General features: G+C 37.1%; 1 protein-coding gene across 1 annotated transcript in view; it reads right to left on the reverse strand.

The window, feature by feature from the left end:
• The window catches only part of PKHD1 (PKHD1 ciliary IPT domain containing fibrocystin/polyductin), a 467,099-nt gene that overhangs the window by 100,730 nt on the left and 348,222 nt on the right, over window positions 1–18,147 (reverse strand). The window lies entirely within an intron of this gene.

The raw sequence follows: 18,147 nt of genomic DNA on the forward strand, positions 1-18,147 counted from the left end.
TGGGTGTAACAGCCAAAGAGAAATTATCAGTATTTCCCTGGGCCTGATATACAGACATCAGGAGAAAAAAATTCTTTGTCACCTGAGATGACTAAACTGGGTTTACTGAGGCAGTACCATCACCCCACTCCAACCACATGTAGGAAAAGCCATTTGACAGCAGAAGGAAATAAGGCCAAGAGTCATAAGGAGCAGAGGCAAGCAGAAAAGAAAAAGAGAGAGGGTGAATAGCATTGAACCCTTGACACTAATCCTGGTAGTCCAAGGCCATGGTTCTTCTAGCTCCTTCTTCAACTGTGTTAGGTATTGCAGTATCCTTCCCAGAGGCACAAGCCAAATACTTATGTGTTGCTTAAGATTCTTAGAGTTGTGACTCTCTTCCTTGTCCTGATTAATGCAGTCACTAACTACATTACGACATTCCAGTCAACAATGGACTCCAATGGCTCACGCCTGTAATCCCAACATTTTGGGTGGCCAAGGCAGGCGGATCACTTGAGGTCAAGAGTTCGAGAACAGCCTGGCCAACATGGCAAAACCCTGTCTTTACTAAAAAAACAAAAATTAGCTGGGCATGGTGGTGTGTGCCTGTAATCCCAGCTACTCAAGAGGCTGAGGGAAAAAGATTTCTTGAACCCAGGAGGCAGAGGTTGCAGTGAGCTGAGATCATGCCACTGCATTCCAGTCTAGGGGACGAGAGCAAAACTCTGTCTCAAAAAAAAAAAATGGACTGCATATATGATGATGGTCCCAAAAGATTAAAATACTGTAATTTTATAATACTATATTTACTGTGTTCTATATTTAGATAAACAAATATCATTGTGTTATAGTTGCCTACAGTATTCAGTACAGTAATACGCTGTGGTGCAGGTTTGTAACCCAGGAGCAATAGCTATGCCATATAGCCCAGGTTTGGAGCAGGGTGCACCATCTAGGTTTGCCTAAGTACACTGTATGATGTTAACACAATGACTAAATAATCTAATGACACACTCCTCAGAACATATCACCATTGTTAAGCAACATATGACTGTATTTTGAGTAAGCGATCCCTCAATAGGCAGGGCAAGGAAGGAGACACTGGGAAGAGAGCGGAAGGGACATAGGCATGAAGGTATGAAATAGTGTTAGAGAAGAAGGTAGCCTGAGTTCAAAAAGATGGGTCTCTTAAAAAATAAAGCCAGCGACGTAGGCAAAGGCCAAGCCAAGAAGACCTTGTTTTGCCTTGACCCTCATCACAAGTATCTGCCACGTGAGTCTCATTTCCAAAAGGCCTTTCTCTCAACACAGTATTCCAGCATAGACACCTTTGGCTAAGGAAGCCTTGCTAAATGGTTTTATTCTAATGGTTAACAACTTTTGCTTCATCTCAGATCACTGACATTTTCATAATGGTCTGCTCAAGACAAAACAATTTTTTAATATACATAATGGATCAATCTTTTCTGTTGGAACTTAAGGCCTGAGGGCAGGTAAGCTGATTAGACATTGCAGGGGAAAAAGCACTTCCCTAATCCCTTCAAATCATGCCCTGTGGACCACGGTTTACTAGGCCTACAAGCCAGTCTTACTTTCTCTCTCTGACTGCTCTTTCACCATGTGCAATTTGCCACATTATCCCAATGAGGGGTGGCGTTCTCCTGTGTCCTAGAAACCATAAGCACACTTATTCTATCATGATTATTTCTCCTGGGAAAAGAAAATGTGGAAAATGTGTCTTACGTTTCAACTAAATCACAAAATACTGTCACAGCCTATAAATGTGAGTTGTCACTATTGCTTAGGAGGTATAATTTCTAAAGGGTATATAGAAATATTTAGAACGCCTTTTCATTGTATCTACTTCAAGTTTAAGCAATCAGGATATTACTGATGAGATCTGAAGCTGAGCACAGAGAGATTATACCGCTATACTATGTCACATTCATTAAATAACTTGTACTATTTGTTATCTGATCTATAGATAAATAGAGATGGTCTCAATGAAAGTGATTTATGATATTTCCAGTTTCTTTCACATAAAATGGAATAACTATAAATGGAGATATAATCAAATAAAAAAGCATGGAAATGACATTTAAATTTGATAATGCAATTTGATGTGATCATATGTGCAAGTATACTGCATCAAGACAAAAGGAAATACAAGAGCAATCATCATGCGTTCAGAGTTTATTTCACATTTATGTTGTAAGAAATTATCATTTAAGTACCTATAATATGGCACAGGGGTTATATATTTTTGTACTTAAACTATTTTGATATTTCATGGCTTTATTTAATTCAGAATATAGTCCACACAGGCTTGGGAACAACATCCTAGCTGGCTAGGATGTCCAGATACTAATATATTAACATGACAGCTTCATGAAAATATACAAGAAACAGCCAATTTTAAGTGCATATATAATATAAATATATTTAGTTTGAATATCAACTATTAAAGCTTCTAAAACAAGCAGTGTAGTATAATAAAGAGTGTGCCAAATTAAGAGTTAGATCATGTTTAAGACAATTTTTTTTTTCTTGAGACAGGGTCTCACTCTGTTGCTCAGGCTAGAGTGCAGTGGCACGATCACGGCTCACTGCAGCTTGACCTCCTGGGCTCCAGCAATCCTCTCACCTCAGGTAGGCAATCTTTCTTATGGTCAAAAAGGAAATCACTTAGTACAGGGTTTCTCACCCTTGACTATTGACATTTTGTACTGGATGATTATCGGTTGAAAGGTGCTATACCGTGCATTGTAGGATGTTTTACAGCCTCCCTGGTCTCTACCCACTACATGCCAGTCGCACCCCTCCAGTTGGGACAAACAAAAATGTCATCAAATATTGCCAAACTTCCCCTGGCAGCAAAATTAATCATTGACAGCCTCTCCCCACATTGAGAAACACTGACTTAGAGAGGTTTTATGAGACCCCAAATGTGTTACTGTTTTTATAAGTTGTAAATTATCTTACAAATATGTTATCTCTTTATACAATGACTAATTTTCCAATCTATAATTTGACAAATTATATTATATATTGTACAATAAATGGCATTGCTTTCTAATAGCAAAAACTTTATTATGCTGTTGGCAAAATTTATAAACAAAGCAAGGTCTGGCAGCTCTTCAAAAACAGGATCATTCTTTATTCACATTTTTTTAGCCCCAGCACCTAATACATTTCCTGACATATATGCCATGTCTCCATAAATCTTTTGTGAATGAAAAAGAAAGTCTTAAAAGAGATTTTACTATGCATATTTTTAAGAATGCTTTAACTTTAATAGGTACCAATGAATTACACATAGTTGGCAGTCTAACCACTAAAAAAGCTTTCAGATGTGTGTGCATGGAGGCAGGGTAAAGGGGGCACATTGCAAAATGGCAAAAATATCCTTAATCAATTCTATTATCCATTATACTTTTCTATCTTGTGTGAAATATTTTCAAAATTTCAGAAAATTAACAAAATCTTCACTGCCACCAGAGTAATCAACATCACCACCATGGATCACTGAGATAGAACTGCTAATTCAGCTCTCTCTTACCCAGTCTTGCAAACCTTCCAGAGTTTTAAAAATGAGAAGTAAATTATATCAGTCTCCTCTGCAAAGCAAAAAGGAAAATCTCGTTTTCTTCAGATGTCCCACAGGGCTCCTCTGGAACCAACTCTCATCCACATATCCAGCCTCATCTCAGGCTGCTCATTTGCACGGCACCCTTGTTCAGTCCCTACAGCCTGCTTTCCTCCAGTGCCCAGGCTCTTTCTTACTTGGGGTTTCCACACAGACTGCTCACTCAGCTGTGAGTGGAAGTGGAAGGCGTTTCCCTCCACACTTTTTCTGGCCAACTCTTACTCAATTTTGGTTTCAGTTTAAAGGCACTTCCAAGAGCCACCTGCCTTGACAGCTCACATTGCCCCCACCACCACTATTCTAAATTTTGATGCACTTATAGCACTCCTATTTTTTCTTCATTATATAGCATTTATCATATTTAGGATATTATTCATATATACTACTTACCTATTCATAATTATACATTTGTGTGTGTATGTATGTGTGTGTGTGTGTGTGTGTGTGTATATATATATATATACAATTTATCTCTTTTTATTGATTCTCCCTAATAAGAAATGAGGGCAGAGATTATGTCATTTTGTACATACAGCCTTTATTACAATACTTGGCATACAGTAAATGCCCAATAAATATCTGTTGAAGAAATGAGTTAATAAATGAGTAAATGTCACATTGACTTTATGAAGGAAAAGATCTGGCAGCAAAGGTAGCAATTTTAGGATAGAAAGGAAATGATAACAGGGGTAAGGGAAGTATTTGAGGGTCAATAAGGCTCTGGGGGAACCAATTCCTCAAATCACACTGTATCTGTAACTATTTCCTCCATCAGTGCACAAGAATGGCACACTGTTCCAATAATGGAACACTGGGCACATGGGAGTTATTTATATCCTACTGCTTAAGGTCATGGCCAAGGTCTGATTTTGCAATTCAAAAAATTGCAACCTCCAGCATAAATGGGTTATCTTTACCACACCAATATTATTGGTAATAAACTTACATTTATGTTCTTTCTTTACCAATATTATTAACAGTAACCCACTACTATTGGTATATTAGTATTAGTATATTATTGATAATATACCTATATTATTATATTAATATACCAATAATAATATATTATTATATTAATAATAATATGCCAATAATAATAATATCTCAATATAATTGGTAAAGAAGAGAGAAATAAAATAAGGTTTCTCTACCATATTATTTCACCTATCACTTTATTCCAGATAATTTATGTCTAGCTGCAATTTATCTCCAAAGCTCTAATTCCAAAGATTTCACCATTACCAATTTAATATCTGAATTGCTCCTCTCTTAGTGGGTACCCCAAACTCACTAAAGGCAAAGCTTAAGCAACCATCCTCTTCTTTCCTACTCCCCCATATCTGCTACTGGAACTTCCATTCCCAAAGATATCCTGACTACGGACAATGGTGTCACTGTTGACACCCTCTCCACAGTCCCCAAAGTCAGGAGTAAGCAAACTCTATTTCCTCTCTTTTGTATTGCTTTGATCTGTACCATCCTCTCCATTCTGGCTGCCATCAATCTCCTCCCAGTCCTCAATCAATTTCTTCTCAATTTGAACAATTGAAACAGTGTCTTAACAAGTCTTTCCATTTGGTCCATGCTCCAACCCATTCTTCACCCTGCTTCCTGCTGCCTCATTAATCTTTCAAAGTTCAGCTTCCTACAGGCTCCTCCTCTATTCTGAAATCTTCAAAGCCTGCTCAGTGGTTACTGAAGTAAATAGAAGTACTTTAGTCAGACATTGAAGGCTCTCCAAAAATATGTCTCCACCCTTCTTTTCTTCTCGGCATGCTTTCCACACTGCATCCAAATGAAAATACCCCACACCTTGTAATATCTGAGCTCTTTACTCATGCCCGCCCTCAGTGTGGAGGGTCCTTTTCTCCTTCTGCCAAAATCCCACTAACTTGGAGCTCTCAGAGTACAGATTATACATTTCTAGGTGCTTATCTTACATTGCTTTATATTACAGTTGGTTACTTGGATTTTCCTTCTTACTGAATTGTTATTTCTTTGAGGTTCAAGGTTGCGTCTCACTTATGTCTAAATTCCCCAGAAAGCTTACATACACGAAAGTTTGCACATTAAGAAAAAGCATGGGCCCTGAATTCAGATGGACTTGAATGCAAAGCCTGGCTTTATCACTTGATATAAAAAAGCAAAGGCCCTAAACTCTGTGAGCACTGGTTTCATCATATTTAGAATTGATTAACCAGAGGCTTATTTTCCAAGTTATTGTAAAGACCTGATCCATAAAGCATATAACACAATGCAGGCATGTAAGAGGCACCCAGTAAATGGGAGCTATTGGAATAGTAGTAACTATTACCACATTGTAATATATAATCAACATATATTGGTTAAATTAAACTAAAATTAATATAATAAATCTTTCCTGCCCTCCAGGAGGATATAATCTAATTGGGGAAAGCCACATGCTAATGTAATTAACCATTCTAAGTAAAATGTAACATGAATGAATGGAATCAGCTGTAAGTTCCAAGGTTATGTGAAGAGAAAGACTGACTTCCTCCCAGGGTGGAGAAGACGTCCCCTGAAAAAAACACAGGACCTCTGCAAAGTCTCCTGCAACAGGGAACCACCACAGAAATAGGCCTGCTCTGAACAACAAAGGGTCATTCTCATTTGTTTTCATTTTTGTTTTCAAATTAGGCATGTTTTAAATGAGTCATTAATCATGTACTTACTTCACTAATTACTCATTTCTTTTCTAGCTAATTTTTTATTGAAAGGCATCCTAAAACAGGGAGAAAAGATATTGTCTTGAAAAAGAGAATAAAAGTCTGCTCAGAATCACATCTCAGTTTTTTCTCTAAGACCAAGTGTCAGAATCTGATGTGATAGTCTATATGATCTTAAAGGTGTCCTTTTGCTCTTGGGACCTCTGTGATGTCAGCTCCAACATGGAAAATACAGGAAACAGCTAGGGAAGACTGCAGTGATGAGTCCCATTTTCAACAGATTCCAAGTGCACACATATGGTCAGTCTAAATAGCTTTCTCCTTGACACAAACAGAGAAAACCTTGTTAGTGCTCAACTTCCTGCACTATTCATTCCCCAACATGCGTGATCCTGTTTGGAGTTGGGAATGTAGGGAATCTGGCCTTTCTAATTACCTGGGTACTGTCACACAGATCAATGTCAGAGTATATACCATAAGACTATTGACTATTGAAGAAAAATTCGTGGTAAGTAAAGTAATTTTAAGAAAGCTGGGAAAATGAATTATTGAAAATTTTAAAGTGTGATAACACAACTAACTCCAAAACAGGAAGTGAAAACAAGATTAAAATAAAAATTGATGGTGAAATGTTATTTTGGACTAGTTATGTGTGGGTTACCAAGAGTGATTTAAGATATTTTCTTTCCTCTTTCTCCATCTCTCTCAAAAGGAGAAAGGAGAAAGAAAACATCTTAAATCACCAGGTCTGGGCTTTCCAGATATAATTCCAGAAAGAGAAAGAGAGAGAGAGAGAGTTTGGGTACATAGAATGGTACCCCAAAGTATGGTATGATGCTTTGGCATACTGAGCACTTTTGAATTAAAATAAATTGAAAAGCCTTAGAAACTGCCTCAGAACCAGGGGCTTTCTAAGCTTCTCTTATTTCTACCACCTCCCCAACAAGTGTAGAAAGGTATTCGCTCTGGTATCTGAGTGAAGAAACCTTCTTCCAAAAGAAATGCAATTGTCTTAAGATACCCTTTCTAAGAATCTTATCAACTAATCAGGAAAAATTAACCACCAGAGAAGAGACTAAAAATTGTCATATGCCCACAAAAACTTTTCACCTATTCTTCTGAGGGCAGCTGCAAAAGATTACCTGAGAGACTGTATCTGCATAATAAGACAACCTATGTTCACAGTGTACTTTCTCCCCTCACCTTCTCATAACTTGTCCAAAGACTATTGTTTGTCCTTAGGTCCCATTCAGTGTTCAAAGGGAGTGATTTGCAAACAATTATCTAGTCTTTGAGACCATGTACTCCCCCTAGAAATCATTTACTACTCCTCTAAACTGCCTACAGCCCCTCATACCACTCTCTCCTATAAAGAAGGTATTTAAGCCATAATCATCTGGCCCTTCTTTGAATCTGATATTCTCTATGGCTCCCACACTTACACACATTAATAAATTTGCATGCCGTTTGTCCTGTTGATCTATTTATTGTCAGCTCACGTCAGTAGACTGGAGCCTTCAGAGGAGGAGGAAAAAATCTCTGCACTCTACTATTAATATCTATCTATCTATCCATCTATCTAATCTATCTATATCTTGAAATCTTGGAATCACTGTGTATGTTAGTCTGAATAATGACCCTAAGATGGCCATGTCCTAAACATCAGTATCTATGAATGTTATCTTATATAGAAAAGGGGACTTTGCAGACATAATTAAGTTAAGGATCTTGAGTGAGGAGTGTATCATGGATTATCTAGTTGGTAAATGTAATCACAAGTGTCCTTATAAGAAGGAGTCCTAGGGATATTTGACTACAGTAAACGAGAAGGCAATACAACCACAGAGACAGAAATTAAAGTGATGCAGTGACCATGCTAACAGCAAGGGGTGAACTAGATAGCAAAAAATTTTAATCATGCAGTGAAGGAAGTTAGGACAACCCCTAGCTGTGAGGTTATAGGAAGAAAAGGGTCAAAGAGAGGAACTACTACAAATGCACCTTTATGCCATGTGGCTCGGATCTTCTTGGATGGAGCTTTTAGTAATAAAAAAGTTAAAGTAGGTCCAGAAATAAGGAGAAGCTGTTCAAAATGAGTCAGGCTGCTGGAAAACAGAGGGGGGTTCCTGTGATCCCTCTGTGTCCCTGCAGTGGGAAGGACCCTCGCCCCAGGCTGGTGAAGGTGCCTAGCTGTGTGACATGATTGGCATCCCCAGTGTGGGACCATGTAAAACCTACGTATCTGGAATAGGCATCTGGATCTTTTTTAAACAGGACTGAACAATTGCTCCTTGTTTTGAAAAACTTTTCTGTTGCTGTTGGTATTTTCATGTCCAAGGCAAACAGAGAGTCATGTGGATGCTCAGCAATTGAAACCTTGCCCCTGTTTTGAAAGAGATGTGTTTCAGCCTGTCCTTCAAAGGGATTTCTCACCATGCAACCTATTATGTTCATATCTCATTTGGAAAAATGGAGAGAAAGAGAAGAGGAAATGCAAAGAAGAAGGAAAGGAAACAGAAGTATGGGAGCAAGAAAGTCCAAGAAAGAAAGAGACCATCGGGTGCTTGTGCATGACTGTCTTTCATATGGAATTAATGGTGGTTTAATGGGGTATGAAAGGATGTTTTACTGGAAACAATGAGGAACAATTGTCTAGCTCACGTTTCATTTCACAGGTCATTATTGCATTAAGAAGTAAATCGACCAAGTCCGGTAAATAACAGTCTGTGTATTGCCGAGAGCTTCAAACCAACAATTTTAGCCATCACAAACTAATATCTCTGTCATTTTAACCCTTGCAGGGTTGTGCTAGGGGGCTAAACAATTACAGTCTTCACCCAGTTCTAGAAGGTGAGCATAATTCATTGCCCTTCTAGTCCCTTCTTTTGCAAAACCCAGGAGGCCATATTTTAGCATTGTTGTTTTGTTGATGAGCCAACCTTAGCCAAATGCAGCTCTGGTGGCCTTGAAAAACAACCCCCATTTTAGTGAGTGCTGCAGGCATCTTTAAACACACTGCTTCCTCTGCAAAATTAATTGCTGCAAAATGCAGTGCTCCCTCATCTAAGCTTTTGCAAGCTCAAACTCAGCTATTTGGGTAGGTCATAGATGTGTCTGAGAGATCCAGGGAAAATGAGCTGCTTTTCTTTATTATAGAAGTTCATGTTCATGTCACCAAACACTATCAGGAACTGGACATACAGGAGTTTCTAATGCTTAAATTCTGGTTCCATTAACTCAGGGGCAATTGGTGGATGAGGCCAATCCTGGCCGTATTTTGAAGCAATTGTGTAGTAAATAAACACATCAAAGAGAGTTTATTGTAAACAATCATACTTAAAATACATATGGTAAAATAAAGTGCATATTAAAATAAAATTTTCTTGCTCCAACTTGGGACAAAAATGTCAAAGACAAACCAGGCTATACTGGCCCCGCAGGAACTGGTCTCAATCGCTTCTTTTCTGCCATCCTATCCAGCCTTTTACATCTCTTGGTATACCCCACATGAACTGACCTCTGTTCCCTCTAAGTTCCCATTACCGCTTCATCCCCCTCCAGCTTCCTGGGCCAGCCCCATATGAACTGTCAACATTTCCTCATAATTTTTCAATCAAAAACTGATGTTTATCCTACAGAGTGGATATGGAATTCTCCACACTTCCACAGTACCTCTAAAACGTGGTAAGTAAGATCTAATTTCTTTCTTGAAAGAGAAAAAATCTTGCAGAGATGGCATCAGTATTCCAATGTCTTACTTTTATTATTTCGACTAACACTAAGGTCTTACAAATAACTACGGTGTGCTGAATAATAGCCTCCCTAGGATGCTTATGCCCTAATCCTGATTATGTGAATATGGCAAAGGACTTTGAAGATATTATTAAGTGTATAGATCTTAAAGTAGGAAGACTATCCTGGACTATAAACCTTAGAAGCAGAGAACTTTCTCTGGCTAGAATTAGAGAGTTGTAGTAAAGGAGAAGGCGGGAGAGATTCAAAGCATGAGAGGCACACAATTAGCTATTGCTGATTTTGAAGATGAAGACAGCCACAAGTCAGGGAATGCAGGCAGCCCCAGAAGTTGAGCATGAAGCCTGGCCTACAGTGAACAAGGACACAGCAACCATAACTGAGCAGCTTAGCAGCTGAGCCTCAAACTGCATTTTAAATTTTTTTTCTTATTTTCCTTTTCCTCTTTTCCAGTCTCAAGATAAAATTTTGAGACAAACTGCATATGTTACTGACGGAAGGTATCCGAGTTACCAGAAGTAAATCTGTGTGGGTCCGCAGCAACCTCAATTTCTGCCTCCTCAGATGAAAGAATTTGACAGAGGGATATAAGGCAGAAAAAGAGACCGAGACAAGTTTCAGAGCAGGTGAGGAAGTATATTTTAAAAGGCTTTGGAACAGGAGAGAAGGAAAGTACGCTTGATAGAGATCCAAGTGGGTGACTTGAAGAACAAGTGTGGTGTTTCACTGTTAACTGTGATACTAGGACTTTACAGGGTGGCCCCCTTCTGGCGTCTTTAAACCCCTTCTCATAATTCTTCCCTTAGGGTGGTCTGCCCACATATGCAGTGCCCTCCTTACCCTTGGGAGGTGAGCACGCACAGTGTGTTAAGGAAACTGTATGCATGCCCATCTGAGGCTTTCTTCCCTTTGCTGCTGGTGTGCCCCTGGAAAGGCAAACTGCCATTTTTGTCTCTTAGTGCATATGCCCAGGAAGTTGCTTCTTCCTGGCGTCTCCATTCAATTAACACTTCAGTGCAACAGGTGTGGCCCATCAGGAAATGGCCTCTTCCTGGCACCATCTGCCAATCTGTCACTTTTAGGGAGGCAATGTGATAATTGCCAAACCATCACTCAACATTCCTAGTGGGTAGGGGAGAGCCCTCTTCTGCCCTACTCTATGCCTGTCTAACAACCTATAACACATCTATGTAACCTCTCATATTAAAATACAGCCTCAGTATGTGCTGTGAATCTCAATTCCTTTTCCTTCTCCATACGATACTCCCATGCCTTATGCACATTTATTTACCTAAATGCTTGTCAAGCACACACCATGCTTTCTTATCTGGTCATATATTTCCTTATATACTTTAGGAGTCAGATCCTGATAGTGACAAGGCACCTCTGGAATTCTCTCTCTAACAAAAGATTGCTTAAAGATGGAACCCACTCCCAGATGACGAGTGACTACAAAATTGACTGAAAGTAATTTATAACCTGGCAGGGTCTACGATGGCAGCATCCCCTTTGCCAAATAGGACAACTGTTCAAGAGGGGCCACTGGAGCAAGTCACACTACCTTGCACCTCTCAGCCCCCACACTTCTTCTGCATTCCAAATCTTTCCTTTAAAAACCTCTGTGGAATTGAAGAGGGGAACTGAAGAGTGGAATTGCTTTCTACTCTTCCCTGCTAGCATGGATTATAAAAAAATTTTGCTTCCTTTTATCACAACTTATTATTTTGACTTTTCATAAGCAGTGAGCAGCCGGACTCTTTGGCCGGTTACACGACCACAGTCCTACAACTACATGGAACTGAATCTGGCCAAGAACCTGAGTGAGACTGGAGGTGAAATCATCTCCAGAAACTCCAGAAAGAAACACAATCCTGCCATTACCTGAATTTTGGCCATCACAGATCTGAAGCAGAGAAACCAGCCAAGTTCACCAGACTTCTGACCTACAAAACTGTGAGATAATACTTAGGTGTTGTTTGAAGCCACTACATTGTTAATAATTTGTTATAGCAGCAATAGAAAACTTGTACAAAAACCAGGATGTCATGCTCAAATGTTCATCACCATTCCAACCAGGATCATGATAAGTGGTGGCAGTGGTGGCAATGGAATGGAATAGTCAAGTTATTTAGTGCTTATCCTATGACAGGCCTGGGGCCAAGTTTTTTATATGCATTTTGTCTACAAAATTATAAAGCTCTAAGATTTCCTTTGTCTGTAACGTGTTCAAACAGAAAGACAGTATATAGCCTACAGATATGGATAGGCTGGTTTCCACATGGGCAGTGCCCAAGAAAAGTTGCATCCTACCAATATCACCCAAAAGGGAAGAGATTATTATTCATAGCCATATTTAAAAATGGCTTCAACTCCCTTCCTTCATGGCAATGACTTTCAAGAACTTACATTCAGTTTTTATTAATATTTCTCCTGTGAGGAAGCTAATCAAATTGAAATTGAGTCATACTGGAAATCCTAAATTCTGTAGTAGAAAGATTGGCTTCTAGGTCTAGGAAAATTTCTTTTCTTTGGTGTTCTTTTCCTTGACACACTTTACATAATAACCAACTCATGTTTCAAGATTCTAGTTTTCCATATAAATGAGTTATACTATCATTATTCTTACTATAAAAACTAAGTTATACATACACATTTTTTTAATGGCAACCTTCTAGTTTTTCCGTCTGAGTAGTAGTGCTGAAGATCAAGATAGCAGAGGGGTAAGAGGCATGATATATTTTCTTTTTCATTTTCTGTTCTACTGTTTTATTTATTCATTCAACAAAAATCTCTAGGATAATGTCTTAAAAGTGAAGTTGCTAAGTCAGAAGTACAGAGCTTTAGGTGGTAGCCAGATGACAAAAAGCTAAGAAAAGTGATATTTGAGAACGAAGTTTGAGAACTCTTTCTCCACATTTTCCCCAACACTGCAAATTATCACACTTTTTAATTATTGCAAATATGATTGGGAAAATAATAATAATTATAGTAGCAGTGGTCATTATTGCCTCAGAAGTGGTGGACATCTTTATTAGGTTTATCTTTTTAATCCTTATAATAATCATTTGAGTACATAATATTAATATCTCCAAGTCCTAAATTTAAAAACTGAGGCATAAAGGAGATGAGCAACTTGCTTACAATTGCACATCTGGTTAGTGGACACAATCCAAGCAGTTGGACTCAGTGCAAGAACTCTTAACCTGTGCTTTGATTGTGAGAAAACTTTGGCTTTTTGTATGTTTATTGATATTTGTTTCATTTCTCTGTAAAATGTTTCTTGGAATTCTTTGCAAATTTTTTCAGTTGGTTTGTTCCTTTTTGTTCTTAAATATTAGTAAGTTGTTTTTACATTGATGAAATTAGCCCTTTGCTAGATGAGTTGCAAATTTATTTCTAGTTTTTTAGTTTTGCTTTTAATATTCTTTAAGAAGTTTTAATTCTTTTATATTCAAATTTTTAAATCTACCCACGTATTTTCTAGATTTTGATTCATGCAAAGAAGTATCCCTGTAACTCTAAATAACGTCATCAATATTTTCTAGTAATTCCATGGGGTTTTCCATCTTTAATCAATTTAAAATTTATTTTTGTAAAGAAAAAGATAAAAATTTCTGAATTGTTTTTTCTCCCTATGTGATGAGTCAAATGGCTCAACATTGCTATTTGAATAATTTCTATTTTCCCATAATTTAAAATGCTATTTTTGTTATAAACTAAATTGTCAAATGCATCTGAATCTATTTCCAACTTTTAGAAGTTTATTCCATCAACATATTTATTTATAGAATATTTTTAATGAATGCTTCCAATTGTCAGAAACTAAGATTAGTTTTTACATCTCATGAAAATGTAAATACATAAAGAAAAAACTGTAAACCAGACAAACGAATTTTTCAGACCCATAATATTGAGATGAGAATTTGCTTAGTACTTATTTATGAGCTGGTTTGGTATCTATTGGCAAAGCACAAGTATTTTATTTATTGGAGGGACTGCTCAAGTATTCCCTTCCATTAAAATGTGCATATATGCATACGCATGAAAATATAAAAATAATGAAACTGAAAATAGACAAACATTCATCCATTCGTCTTAGGCATAAAATAAGCTTAAGTTTGAGCTTCTACCTTCTAAATTTTTGAGAGGTTGAAGGGAGGGAAGAGGGTCTCACTCTGTCACCCAGGCTGGAGTGCAGTGGCATAATCATGGCTCACTTCAGCCTTGACCTCTCAGGCTCAGGTGATCCTCTTACCTCAGCCTCCCAAGTAGCTGGTATTATAGGTGTGCACCACCACACCTGGCTAATACTTTTTGTTAAATTTTTCAATACTATTGTACTGAAAGGATTAAAGCAGCAATGCAGGGTTACTCCATTATTAAAACTTGAAGACTAGGAACACAGCTTACTAGTCAATGAAGTCCTTGAAATAATATGGGAAAAAAAGAGAGAAAAGAAATAAACTAAAATAAAAAGAAATAGAAAATACAGAGCCAGTTTATTATTATGGCAAAAAAATCAAGTAATTTCATTTAGAGATAGGTATTTAAAAATAGCTCCTCTTGTGGAACACTGATATTACTGCTTTTCAAACATACAATAAAACAGAGAAATGTGAATAGATTTCTCATAAAGGATTGTTAACTTGAGTAGTAAAATTCTCAGTCTCAGAAAATCTTGATGCTTTGGTTGGAGGCTTGAGTATTTAAATAATACCTCCTGCAAATGGCAGGTAATCCAAGTCTAGACAAGCTTTGTTTTTTAATTGACTGAATTATATGCCCAGGATCAATTAGGTGCTCTCTAGATTGGTTTCTAATTCTGTGATTCATTTCTAATCCTAGGAACCCAGGCTACATCTGATGACCACTGACTTATAAAAGGGTAATTTACCAGGGATAAATAGAGTCTACTACATGGCTTAAAAAATCAATTCTCTTTAATGTGTATCCCTCAGAACAAAGGAAGAAAAATATCCATATGATGAATGCAGCTACATGTAGCTATTTAGTCTTTGAAATGTGACTAGTGCACCCAAGGAGCTAAGCTTCAAATTATGTATAATTTTAATTAATTATAATTTAAAATGTAAAACTGATAACAATTATTGGAAAATGTTTAGGTATATTTTAAACAATGTTTATATGTGATTCTACTTTTTCAGTTGCAAAGTTTATAAAATATAGGCAAAGATCAAATACTTTTGATAAAAACACTTTATAAATTGACATGGCATAACAGTAAAAAGCACAACAGATTTTAAACACAGTATAAGAAACAGAATGCAAAATATCTCAACTACACTGATTACATATTAAAATGATGATTTTTAAATATATTGAGCAAAATTAAATGTACTACTACATTTAATTTCATCTGTTTCTTTTTACTGCTTTTAGCCTGGATGCTAAGATACTAAGTCACACTGGTGCATTATATTTCTTTTGAACAATACTGTTCTGGATGGTTAATATTCAGTTCTTATTCCTAGATTTAGAAAAAATCACTGAAAACTGAAGATCATCAAAAATATGCCAGTCCTTCATAAAAATATCAAAAATTTGTGGATCAAAAAACTCTATCAACAGAGTGAAAAGGAAACCTGAAGTATGGGGGGAAATATTTGCAAATCATATGTCTAGTAAGGGATTAATATCCACAACATATAGAGAACTCCTAAGATTCAACAATAACAAAAAAACCCAAACAGCCCAATTCAAAAATTAGTATGGGACTTGAATAGACATTTCTCCAAAAAAGATATTCAAATTAACAATGACTCCATGAAAAGATGTTCAACACTACTAATCACTTGGGAAATGCAAATCAAAATTACAACGACATATCACCTCACACCCATTAAAATGGTTACTATCAAAGTAGAAAATTTCAAGTGTCAACAAGGATGTGGAGAAACCATTGTGTACTGTTGGTGGGAATGTAAAATGGTACAGTTATTGTGGGAAACAACATTATGGTTCCACAAAAGGTTGAAAATAGAACTATCATATGACCTTGCTATTTCACTTCTGGATCTATACCCAATAGAATTGAAAGTAGAGTCTCTAAGAGATATTTGTATACCATATTCATAGTAGCATTATTTACAATAGCTAAAACATGGAAGCATTCCAGGTGTCCATGGGTGGATGAATGGATAAGCAAAATGTGAAAAGTTCATGCAATGGAATGAAATTCCATAATATGCTACAACATGGATGAACCCTGAGAACATTACGCTAAAAGAAATAAGCCAGTACCAAAAGGTATTGTATGATTCTACTTATATGAGGTACTTAAGGGTAGTCAAAATCATAGACCCAGAGAGTGGAATGTTGGTTTTCAGGAACACGGGGTAGGGAAGAATGGGAAGATACTGTTTAATGACATTAGAGTTTCAGTTTTAAGAGTTGAAAAGACTTATGGAGAAGTATGGTAGTGATGGTTGCACAATACTATGAATGTATTTAATACCACTGAACTGTACACTTAAAAATGGTTAAGATGGGCCGGGCACAGTGACTCACACCTGTAATCCCAGCACTTTGGGAGAACGAGATGGGCAGATTACAAGGTCAGGAGATCTAGATCATCCTGGCTAACACAGTGAAACCCTGTCTCTACTTAAAATACAAAAAATTAGCCGGGCGTGGTGGTGGGAGCCTGTAGTCCCAGCTACTGAGGCTGAGGCAGGAGAATGGTGTGAACCCAGGAGGCGGAGCTTGCAGTGAGCTGAGATCACACCACTGCACTCCAGCCTGGGGACAGAGGGAGACTCCCTCTCAAAAAAAAAAAAATGGTTAAGATGGTAAATTTTATATTATATGTATTTTACCACAATAAAAACATAAGCCGGTCTAAAAAGTGAAGAACTAAAAAAATGTCATATATTGACTGATAGAAGGAATTTAGAATTCCTATGCTTGAAAAAGTCTTATTTGGCTTATTATAAAATCATTGTCTTACTGTCTTTGAATATGTAAAATGCTGTAATACAGAAAGACTTATATGAAACATGGAAAGACTTATACTCTGTCATGCCAAAAGGCAAACTAGGTCACTGGGTAGAAGTCATAGAAGGAAGAGCCTAACAATAACAGTTATTCAAAATATAATATAGGCAGCCTTAAAAGGGTGTGAACTCCCATTTCCTGGGAAAATGAAAGGTAAAGGACACGTATGCATGTGAAGTGAAGCTGATTGATCTTCAAGGGACCATCCAAATCAAAGGCACTACAATCTTGTCATTTCTTTCCAAGTAGCATATATTCCTGTAGACTAATAGATTAACATGAGGCAATATTTCCCAGAATGTGTTCTGAAGTACACTAATTCCAAGGGACCCTAATGTGTAGTATGAACAGGTATTCTCTAGTCAAAAAGCTTGGGAAACACCGGGTAACACAAAATTAAATAGTGTTTTTAAAAATTTAATTGCAGAACTTATCAGAATCTTCAGTATTTTAATACACATGGTGGTCTCCAAAATAAGAATAGTCAGAGTTTTCAAAATTTATTTGGCCATGTACCACATTTTTTACAATCTCCTGAAATTAGAAAATGGGGGAATAGTCTTTGAAAATGCTAAAACAAATTATGCATTAATTAAATCTATAAAATTTACTTTGTGGAAGAGTTGACTGGCAAACTAAACTTAAATTCTTGACTTTCTTATTCACATTTGTTCCCTCATTCAGCAAACATTAACAAAGCCTATATTATGTTCCATAAATTGTACTAGAAATTCAAAGACATTTACCTTGAAGTCACTCACAGTCTGGTAAGAAAGCAGACTTGTAAAATGATGGCGGTAACCCACGAGAGGGGCTGTAATGGAGCTGAGCAACGGGTGAAGGAGATTCACAAAGGTCCTCCATATTCCTGAGTTCTGCATCAGTGGATTTGATCAAAAATCCACTGATCAGATCAAAAACTGCAGATCAAAAATACGTGGAGGAAAAAAAAAAACTCTACAAAGTTCCAAACAGAAGTTTCACTTGATTTTGATTTTGCCACATGACGAGTACTATGTTGAATCCACACAAACGAAGTGATGCGTTAGCCATCTTATTAGGTAT

The sequence above is a fragment of the Pan paniscus genome, chromosome 5 (genome assembly GCF_029289425.2).
Source record: "Pan paniscus chromosome 5, NHGRI_mPanPan1-v2.0_pri, whole genome shotgun sequence".
Lineage (NCBI taxonomy): Eukaryota > Metazoa > Chordata > Mammalia > Primates > Hominidae > Pan > Pan paniscus.